Below are 10,465 nucleotides of genomic sequence, written 5' to 3' on the forward strand. Positions count from 1 at the left end.
CCTAGGGGTGTCTTCTTTCCAAAATGGGGTCACATGTGGGGTATTTATACTGCCCTGGCATTTTAGGGGCCCTAAAGCGTGAGAAGAAGTCTGGGATCCAAATGTCTAAAAATGCCCTCATAAAAGGAATGTGGGCCCCTTTGCGCATCTAGGCTGCAAAAAAGTGTCACACATCTGGTATCGCCGTACTCAGGAGAAGTTGGGCAATGTGTTTTGGGGTGTCATTTTACATATACCCATGCTGGGTGAGATAAATATCTTGGTCAAATGCCAACTTTGTATAAAAAATGGGAAAAGTTGTCTTTTGCCGAGATATTTCTCTCACCCAGCATGAGTATATGTAAAAAGACACCCCAAAACACATTGCCCAACTTGAATACGGCGATACCACATGTGTGACACTTTTTTGCAGTCTAGGTGGGCAAAGGGGCCCACATTCCAAAGAGCACCTTTAGGATTTCACCGGCCATTTTTTACAGATTTCGATTTCAAACTACTTACCACACATTTGGGCCCCTAGAATGCCAGGGCAGTATAACTACCCCACAAGTGACCCCATTTTGGAAAGAAGACACCCCAAGGTATTCGCTGATGGGCATAGTGAGTTCATAGAAGTTTTTATTTTTTGTCACAAGTTAGTGGAATATGAGACTTTGTAAGAAAAAAAAATCATCATTTTCCACTAACTTGTGACAAAAAATAAAAAGTTCTATGAACTCACTATGCCCATCAGTGAATACCTTAGGGTGTCTACTTTCCGAAATGGGGTCATTTGTGGGGTGTTTGTACTGTCTGGGCATTGTAGAACCTCAGGAAACATGACAGGTGCTCAGAAAGTCAGAGCTGCTTCAAAAAGCGGAAATTCACATTTTTGTACCATAGTTTGTAAACGTTATAACTTTTACCCAAACCATTTTTTTTTTTTACCCAAACATTTTTTTTTTATCAAAGACATGTAGAACAATAAATTTTGAGAAAAATTTATATATGGATGTCATTTTTTTGCAAAATTTTACAACTGAAAGTGAAAAATCTCATTTTTTTGCAAAAAAAAATCGTTAAATTTCGTTTAACCTCCTCAGGACCGCCGTACGCAGGATTGCGTCTTTGCGGCGGTCCTGTTGTTCTGGGTGGACGCGCCGGTGCGTCCTCTCGCGAGACGCGAGATTTCCTGTGAACGCGCGCACACAGGCGCGCGCGTTCACAGGATCGGAAGGTAAGCGAGTGGATCTCCAGCCTGCCAGCGGCGATCGTTCGCTGGCAGGCTGGAGATGTGATTTTTTTAACCCCTAACAGGTATATTAGACGCTGTTTTGATAACAGCGTCTAATATACCTGCTACCTGGTCCTCTGGTGGTCCCCTTTGTTTGGATCGACCACCAGAGGACACAGGCAGCTCAGTAATATGTTGCACCAAGCACCACTACACTACACCCCCCCCCCCCCGTCACTTATTAACCCCTTATTAGCCCTTGATCACCCCTGATCACCCCATATAGACTCCCTGATCACCCCCCTGTCATTGATTACCCCCCTGTCATTGATCACCCCCCTGTAAAGCTCTATTCAGATGTCCGCATGATTTTTACGGATCCACTGATAGACTGATCGGATCCGTAAAAATCATACGGACGTCTGAATGCAGCCTTACAGGGGAGTGATCAATGACTGTGGTGATCACCCCATATAGACTCCCTGATCACCCCCCTGTCATTGATTACCCCTCTGTCATTGATCAACCCCCTGTAAAGCTCCATTCAGATGTCCGCATGATTTTTACGGATCCACTGATAGACTGATCGGATCCGTAAAAATCATACGGACGTCTGAATGGAGCCTTACAGGGGAGTGATCAATGACTGTGGTGATCACCCCATATAGACTCCCTGATCACCCCCCTGTCATTGATTACCCCCCTGTCATTGATCACCCCCCTGTAAAGCTCCATTCAGATGTCCACATGATTTTTACGGATCCACTGATAGACTGATCGGATCCGTAAAAATCATACGGACGTCTGAATGCAGCCTTACAGGGGAGTGATCAATGACTGTGGTGATCACCCCATATAGACTCCCTGATCACCCCCCTGTCATTGATTACCCCTCTGTCATTGATCACCCCCCTGTAAAGCTCCATTCAGATGTCCGCATGATTTTTACGGATCCACTGATAGACTGATCGGATCCGTAAAAATCATACGGACGTCTGAATGCAGCCTTACAGGGGAGTGATCAATGACGGAGGTGATCACCCCATATAGACTCCCTGATCACCCCCCTGTCATTGATTACCCCTCTGTCATTGATCACCCCCCTGTAAAGCTCCATTCAGATGTCCGCATGATTTTTACGGATCCACTGATAGACTGATCGGATCCGTAAAAATCATACGGACGTCTGAATGCAGCCTTACAGGGGAGTGATCAATGACTGTGGTGATCACCCCATATAGACTCCCTGATCACCCCCCTGTCATTGATTACCCCTCTGTCATTGATCACCCCCCTGTAAAGCTCCATTCAGATGTCCGCATGATTTTTACGGATCCACTGATAGACTGATCGGATCCGTAAAAATCATACGGACGTCTGAATGCAGCCTTACAGGGGGGTGATCAATGACAGTTGGGTGATCACCCCATATAGACTCCCTGATCACCCCCCTGTCATTGATCACCCCCCTGTCATTGATCCCCCCCCCTCTGTAAGGCTGCATTCAGTCTTTTTTTTGGCCCAAGTTAGCGGAATTTTTTTTTTTTTCTTACAAAGTCACATATTCCACTAACTTGTGACAAAAAATAAAATCTCACATGAACTCACCATACCCCTCACGGAATCCAAATGCGTAAAATTCTTTAGACATTTATATTCCAGACTTCTTCTCACGCTTTAGGGCCCCTAGAATGCCAGGGCAGTATAAATACCCCACATGTGACCCCATTTCGGAAAGAAGACACCCCCAGGTATTCCGTGAGGGGCATATTGAGTCCATGAAAGATTTAAATTTTTGTCCCAAGTTAGCGGAACGGGAGACTTTGTGAGAAAAAAATAAAAAATATCAATTTCCGCTAACTTGTGCCAAAAAAAAAAAATTTCTATGAACTCGCCATGCCCCTCATTGAATACCTTGGGGTGTCTTCTTTCCAAAATGGGGTCACATGTGGGGTATTTATACTGCCCTGGCATTCTAGGGGCCCCAAAGCGTGAGAAGAAGTCTGGTATCCAAATGTCTAAAAATGCCCTCCTAAAAGGAATTTGGGCCCCTTTGCGCATCTAGGCTGCAAAAAAGTGTCACACATCTGGTATCGCCGTACTCAGGAGAAGTTGGGCAATGTGTTTTGGGGTGTCATTTTACATATACCCATGCTGGGTGAGATAAATATCTTGGTCAAATGCCAACTTTGTATAAAAAAATGGAAAAAGTTGTCTTTTGCCAAGATATTTCTCTCACCCAGCATGGGTATATGTAAAAAGACACCCCAAAACACATTCCCCAACGTCTCCTGAATACGGCGATACCAGATGTGTGACACTTTTTAGCAGCCTAGGTGGGCAAAGGGGCCCACATTCCAAAGAGCACCTTTCGGATTTCACTGGTCATTTACCTACTTACCACACATTAGGGCCCCTGGAAAATGCCAGGGCAGTATAACTACCCCACAAGTGACCCCATTTTGGAAAGAAGACACCCCAAGGTATTCCGTGAGGGGCATGGCAAGTTCCTAGAATTTTTTATTTTTTGTCACAAGTTAGTGGAAAATGATGATTTTTTTTTTTTTTTTTTTTTTTCATACAAAGTCTCATATTCCACTAACTTGTGACAAAAAATAAAAACTTCCATGAACTCACTATGCCCATCAGCGAATACCCTGGGGTCTCTTCTTTCCAAAATGGGGTCACTTGTGGGGTAGTTATACTGCCCTGGCATTCTAGGGGCCCAAATGTGTGGTAAGGAGTTTGAAATCAAATTCTGTAAAAAATGACGAGTGAAATCCGAAAGGTGCTCTTTGGAATATGGGCCCCTTTGCCCACCTAGGCTGCAAAAAAGTGTCACACATCTGGTATCTCCGTACTCAGGGGAAGGTGGGGAATGTGTTTTGGGGTGTCATTTTACATATACCCATGCTGGGTGAGAGAAATATCTTGGCAAAAGACAACTTTTCCCATTTTTTTATACAAAGTTGGCATTTGACCAAGATATTTATCTCACCCAGCATGGGTATATGTAAAAAGACACCCCAAAACACATTCCCCAACTTCTACTGAATACGGAGATACCAGATGTGTGACACTTTTTTGCAGCCTAGGTGGGCAAAGGGGCCCACATTCCAAAGAGCACCTTTCGGATTTCACTCGTCATTTTTTACAGAATTTGATTTCAAACTCCTTACCACACATTTGGGCCCCTAGAATGCCAGGGCAGTATAACTACCCCACAAATGACCCCATTTTGGAAAGAAGAGACCCCAGGGTATTCGCTGATGGGCATAGTGAGTTCATGGAAGTTTTTATTTTTTGTCACAAGTTAGTGGAATATGAGACTTTGTAAGAAAAAAAAAAAATGAAAAAAATCATCATTTTCCGCTAACTTGTGACAAAAAATAAAAAGTTCTATGAACTCACTATGCCCATCAGTGAATACCTTAGGGTGTGTACTTTCCGAAATGGGGTCATTTGTGGGGTGTTTGTACTGTCTGGGCATTGTAGGACCTCAGGAAACATGACAGGTGCTCAGAAAGTCAGAGCTGCTTCAAAAAGCGGAAATTCACATTTTTGTACCATAGTTTGTAAACGCTATAACTTTTACCCAAACCATTTTTTTTTTACCCAAACATTTTTTTTAATCAAAGACATGTAGAACAATAAATTTAGAGCAAAATTTATATATGGATGTCGTTTTTTTTGCAAAATTTTACAACTGAAAGTGAAAAATGTAATTTTTTTGCAAAAAAATCGTTAAATTTCGATTAATAACAAAAAAAGTAAAAATGTCAGCAGCAATGAAATACCACCAAATGAAAGCTCTATTAGTGAGAAGAAAAGGAGGTAAAATTCATTTGGGTGGTAAGTTGCATGACCGAGCAATAAACGGTGAAAGTAGTGTAGGTCAGACGTGTAAAAAGTGGCCTGGTCTTTCAGGGTGTTTAAGCACTGGGGGCTGAGGTGGTTAATAACAAAAAAAGTAAAAATGTCAGCAGCAATGAAATACCACCAAATGAAAGCTCTATTAGTGAGAAGAAAAGGAGGTAAAATTCATTTGGGTGGTAAGTTGCATGACCGAGCAATAAACGGTGAAAGTAGTATAGGTCAGAAGTGTAAAAAGTGGCCTGGTCATTAAGGGTGTTTAAGCTATAGGGGCTGAGGTGGTTAAATATCTTTACAGGACTTTTTTTTTAAGCTGAACAAGTGGACATGTACAGTAAAGGGAACGTCTCATCACCTTATTTTAATGCAGGAAGACCCCTGAGGAGCCATTATAGTGGATGGGAGTTGTAGTGGCCCTGATGACATACTGTTATACTGTTATGTTGTGTAATGGTGTACTCCCTAAGGCCATTGCTACCTGGGGTTCAGTGCAGTGAATAAGTGATGTGAAGGAACCAGGCAGAGATTATAGGACAGAGAACATCTTTCTTTACGAAGTGCAAAAAAAATTATTAGCAGCAGATGTAACCACAGTTCATAACAAAGTGCAATTTCTCCTTCCAGATCATAGTGGCAGAAGATGACCATCAGAAGGTAACTAGCTGAAAATGTCCTGATTCCATTCTCTATAGCTGTACTCTGGTACCCGTAGCTGTAGGCGTCCAGTGTTTGATGCAGGCTTTTAGCTATGCCTGTCCTGTGCAATGTGCAATGTGCGCCTCCCCCCAGGCCCCTCCTATACACCGCGTCCCAAGTGTAGGAATTCCGAGTGGTGTAGTGAGGCCTAAATGTTTCTTTATGTGTGTCACGGTGCTCCTACCTGGATACCGCTGGACCCCAGGCTTTGGCTCCGAAGCAATAAATAAGGGGAATAATGGAGGGATTGAAAAGAATAACTTGAGTCCAGACCTTGAGATGAAGTTCAGTGGCAGCTTTACTTGAATAAACGTTTCTTCAAACAGTTTACAGGCTTTGTCTTGTTTCCAACAGGCTTTAGAATTAAACTGCCAGGCAAACTCTACTCTGCTCTATACTTCTCTTTGACACTGCTGTACTGACAGGCTGGCTGTATAACTCAGCTTCTTCTGTATGCTGCACTTCTTCTCTGTAGTCTTAGGTTATGCCAGGGAATTTTCCTCCAGGCTCCTGAGGCTTCAAGCTTTGGCCTCCATGGTCAGCAGATTATAAGGTGTTCTGACTGGCATTGGCATGTCCAGCAGAGACGTGCCCCTGCACACCCTTCCCCTTGCAGGGGGTAAGCTGGTACTAACTGGAACTATCTGGTCCCCAACCCTTCCTGCAGGAAGTAGGACTAGCCCAATTCTCTACAGAGGGAGGCTAGAATGGAATGGAGAGTTTCATTCTACTTAGATACAGCTCTGCAGTGTTTGCTGACACCTGCTGGTGAACCAGGCATAAACATAACAGTTGCAGAAAGATATTAGGAATGCACATTGTGGAGGACCTAGACAAAATACATACGTAACATTGTTTTAGCCCAATAAAGAAAGTAGCAGGAAACTGTGGTGGTGCTGTCTTAACGTGTTTCCCCTCACCTTGCAGCAGAGTGTGCATAGTTTAATTGCTTGATCACTCTGCCTCTGTGGTCCTCATGGCCTAGATGAGCATGATATAGATCACTCATCACTCTCTTCTTTTTAAACTGCTCTAACTCTGCCCCTCCATTGACATGAAGTTGGACCAGCCAAGCTCTACCAATAAGGGAGGAATGGGAGGGTAAGCCCCATTTCTGTTGCCAAACACTGCCAATAATACCCCATCTGCTGGTGTACAAGGTGTATAACATGTCATTACATTACATTGCATTACACTACAACCATTTACAATACTAGTACTCCCAGGTCTTGAGAACTACACCTGGAACATTTCCAGGTGCTTAGCAGAAGGAAATTTGGTGTCAAAACGCCCTTTACATGTCCTGCCATTAACACTTTGTTTGCATTAATAAGAAACCTGTACTGCTATGGACTGGAACTGTATCATCTGTCTTAACCAATGAACCCGGTTCTGTTTGAGAACCCATGATAGTTAAGTTTGAGTATGGAGGCCTCATGGTGAGCTCTTCAATTCTACCTTTGCTGTGGAGCAACACACTGTCCCAATTGCTGGTGTGATGATCTGGGGAGCCATCGCATACGACGGTGACTCTTGCAGTAATACTAGGGACACTAACAGCAGAGCGATATGTGCAGGACATCCTGTGGACACATGTGTTCCTCTCATGCAGGGCTTCCAACTGCCATATTTCAGCAGGATAATGCCAGCAAACAGCAAGGGTTTGACAGGTCTCCTACAGATTACAACACTTCCTTGTCCTGCCCTGTCACCTGAGTTTTTAAGAATTTATAGGCCTGCTGGGATGTCAGCTTCAGCAACCTACATATGTGCAGAATTTACTGTCCCAGCCACAACATCTGTAGGTAAATGTGCCACAGGATACCATACAGAATCTGTATGCCTCCATACCAAACTGTATCTCATTCTGTATCCTGGCTAGAGGAAGCCCAACAGGGTCCTAGAGTCTCCTCTTCCACGATAAAGTTATCCTTTCCCTCTAATATTATGATCACTTACATTTATCATCATTACATTCACACATACAAAGTTTCATTCCATTCCAACAACTCCTTTTTGGTGCACTATTTTTTTTTAGCAATGAGTATATTTTTATTTCATGTATATTTAAGTACTATTTAAATTGTCCTATACATTGCATAGTAATATTTTGGCAGGATAACATATTTCTAATTATAAATATACATAATAAAAGTTTTTGACTCTGCTTATTCCCTCTTTGGCCTCATGCACAAGGCCGTTCCTTGCATGTAGGGCCGCAATTTTCGGTCCCGAAAGCACGGGCAACATCCGTGCGGATTCCGCAGAGGGATCGAGATGGTGCAATACGGGTACGGCAGGACAACGGCCGTGTGCATGAGGCCTTACTCTGTTATCCTATGTGGTGTTGTATTGTAAGGTTCTGGTAGCTATCCTGGACATGAAGGTTGGTTTGCACAGGCCCAGACTAAGGACCCCTTTACACTGTCCTATCATTGGGGCTGAAGATTTATAAGGACTATCATTCTTGTTAAATGCCAGCGCCTATTCATAATTTCGGCAGATTCACCGCCAGTTATAGGGTTAATAAGACCGGTGTCTAAAATGCCGATCTTAATAAATGACCCCCATAGACTTTTAAAAAAAAGAGGGAAGGAGAGTCGTCATTGCCACCTAGGAGTTCTGAATGTATAAATTCTGTATCATAATTGTGTAGTCTGATGCTATAATATACATAATGGGGATCATTTATCAAACTGGTGTAAAGTAGAACTGGCTCAGTTGTCCTTAGAAACCAATCAGATTCCGCCTTTCATTTTCCGAAGGAGCAGTCTAAAATGAAAGGTGGGAATCTGATTGGTTGCTATGGACAACTAAGCCAGTTCTACTTTACATTAGTTTGATAAATAACCCCCAAATCCTTATGACTTTATTAAAGGTTTACTAAAAGTGGCATTCCCCTTTAAACATTACTGCTCTATATACAGTTCTTCATTCAGACTAGATCTCGGATGACATCAGCAGTAGAAAGAAGCCCCGCCCCCTTAGAATACTGAAGCTGTGTGACATCACAATGCTGTGTAGAGGCTTCTATGTGTTGGGGTGCACTGGATTCTTTTGAGGGTTAGATGTTGGAGACGATGGACTTGAGAAGAATTGCTCTTCTTTTGCTTTTATTTTTTACATTTTATGTTCACGGAAAGCCCACAAAAACACCTGCAGGTAATGGATATTATCACTGGGGGCTTATCTTAATGAATGGGGGCTGAATATTGTATTTATCCTTACATGATTAGGGGTCCTAGAGGCAAACCTGGCTGGTATCTCTGTGGCTTGGAGCTCAGCTTATAGGACAGTGGGCTGTGTGCGGCATTGTAGCTGAGCCCCATTTACTTGGATGGCGCTGAACTGCAATACCGTACACAACCCCTGGACAAGAGGGAGGATATTTCAGAAAGAAAGCTGCAAGGTTTCTAATCTTATTCAATGACCTTAAATGATGACATTTTCTCTGTAGCCACCACTAGTGGGCACTTACTAAATACTGATTTATTGTTATCTTCTGTCTCCTCGTGTCCCCGTTTTGGGGTTCAGCTGCCGCTATTATTGCTTTCATGTCTTTATTTCCCTTCATTCTTTCATGGACAGTGACTTTCCCAGGATCAGGGAGGACAACCCCCGGTCCGGACAGCGCCGGTGCAAATAACAGTGAGTAGTCAATTCCTTCCTCTCCTAATTATGCTCTCATCATCCTCTACAAAGCCCTGACTGTAGTGGAGGAGGAGAACAGCCACTAAGCTGCTCCTTTGGGGGATCAGTCCTATAAAGTGATGCTGGAACATATAATGATGTGCCCCTTATCCAGACGTTATCAGCCCACAGTCCAGCAATTACCCCCTCCATGCCCATCTAAGCTGCCAGTGCCTACCTGATGATGTCCTCATGAAGGGCACTGCTGGCATCAGGAGGATCTAGAGATGTTGGACAATGTCTTGTAGAATATGTTCTCTATGATAAGAATTGATAACGAGCATCTTGTGTCTTTATTACCAGTCATGTACCGCGTTGTCCTGCCTCTAGGCATATTTCTATTGGTTGCCGGTGCGATTATCATCTTTTGCTGGTGAGTTTCCAATTATTTTCTACTCTACACATCACATTATTACACTGTACTGTCTGACCTACAGGGGGCGCAGTAACTACTGCAGCAAGGTTATAATACAGGGGCCGGATAGGGCAGGGATATAATCAGGTAACCGCTCTCCCCCCTTTCCCGGTGCTGTATTATGATGTGATATAGACTATGGTACTATATCCTTCCTGCCTGTTACATACCGCACCTTTATATCTCACCTGTAGTGGGGGAGGGGGGTGATGGGTATATTCTGATGGGGAACTGAAGATTGTCATCTGTACCGACTCATGTCAGGACATTTCTCTGTCTCACAGTTACAAGTACAAGGCCTGGCGCCGGCGTGAACAAAAACAGGCCACTGATCTAGCGATGGTTCGAGTGGAGAAACCAGGTAATAATTTCCATATAATAACATATATAAGCGGGGTACAGGCAGAGCTTAGGGTTACCTCTCATATCTGCTCATCACACACATTGGGGTCCTTCTATTACCCAGAATTCAGAGATGAGACAGCTCATGTCTGCTGATTAGCTGCATCGCTATATTACTCCATTGCTCACAATATTAAAAGGATAGATTCTGTTATATCTACTACCTGCTGATGGTT

The 10,465-nt window shown here is 43.4% G+C and overlaps 1 long non-coding RNA gene across 1 annotated transcript; it reads left to right on the forward strand.

Annotated features, from left to right (window-relative positions):
- Window positions 1-9,364: 9,364 nt before the first annotated feature.
- Window positions 9,365-10,220, forward strand: LOC120983841. The gene is made up of 3 exons (XR_005775222.1): window positions 9,365-9,430; window positions 9,776-9,845; window positions 10,172-10,220. It is a non-coding gene; the product is annotated as an uncharacterized LOC120983841 (long non-coding RNA).
- The last annotated feature ends 245 nt before the right edge of the window (window positions 10,221-10,465 follow it).

This window comes from Bufo bufo, unplaced genomic scaffold (genome assembly GCF_905171765.1).
Source record: "Bufo bufo unplaced genomic scaffold, aBufBuf1.1, whole genome shotgun sequence".
Taxonomy (NCBI): Eukaryota; Metazoa; Chordata; class Amphibia; order Anura; family Bufonidae; genus Bufo; species Bufo bufo.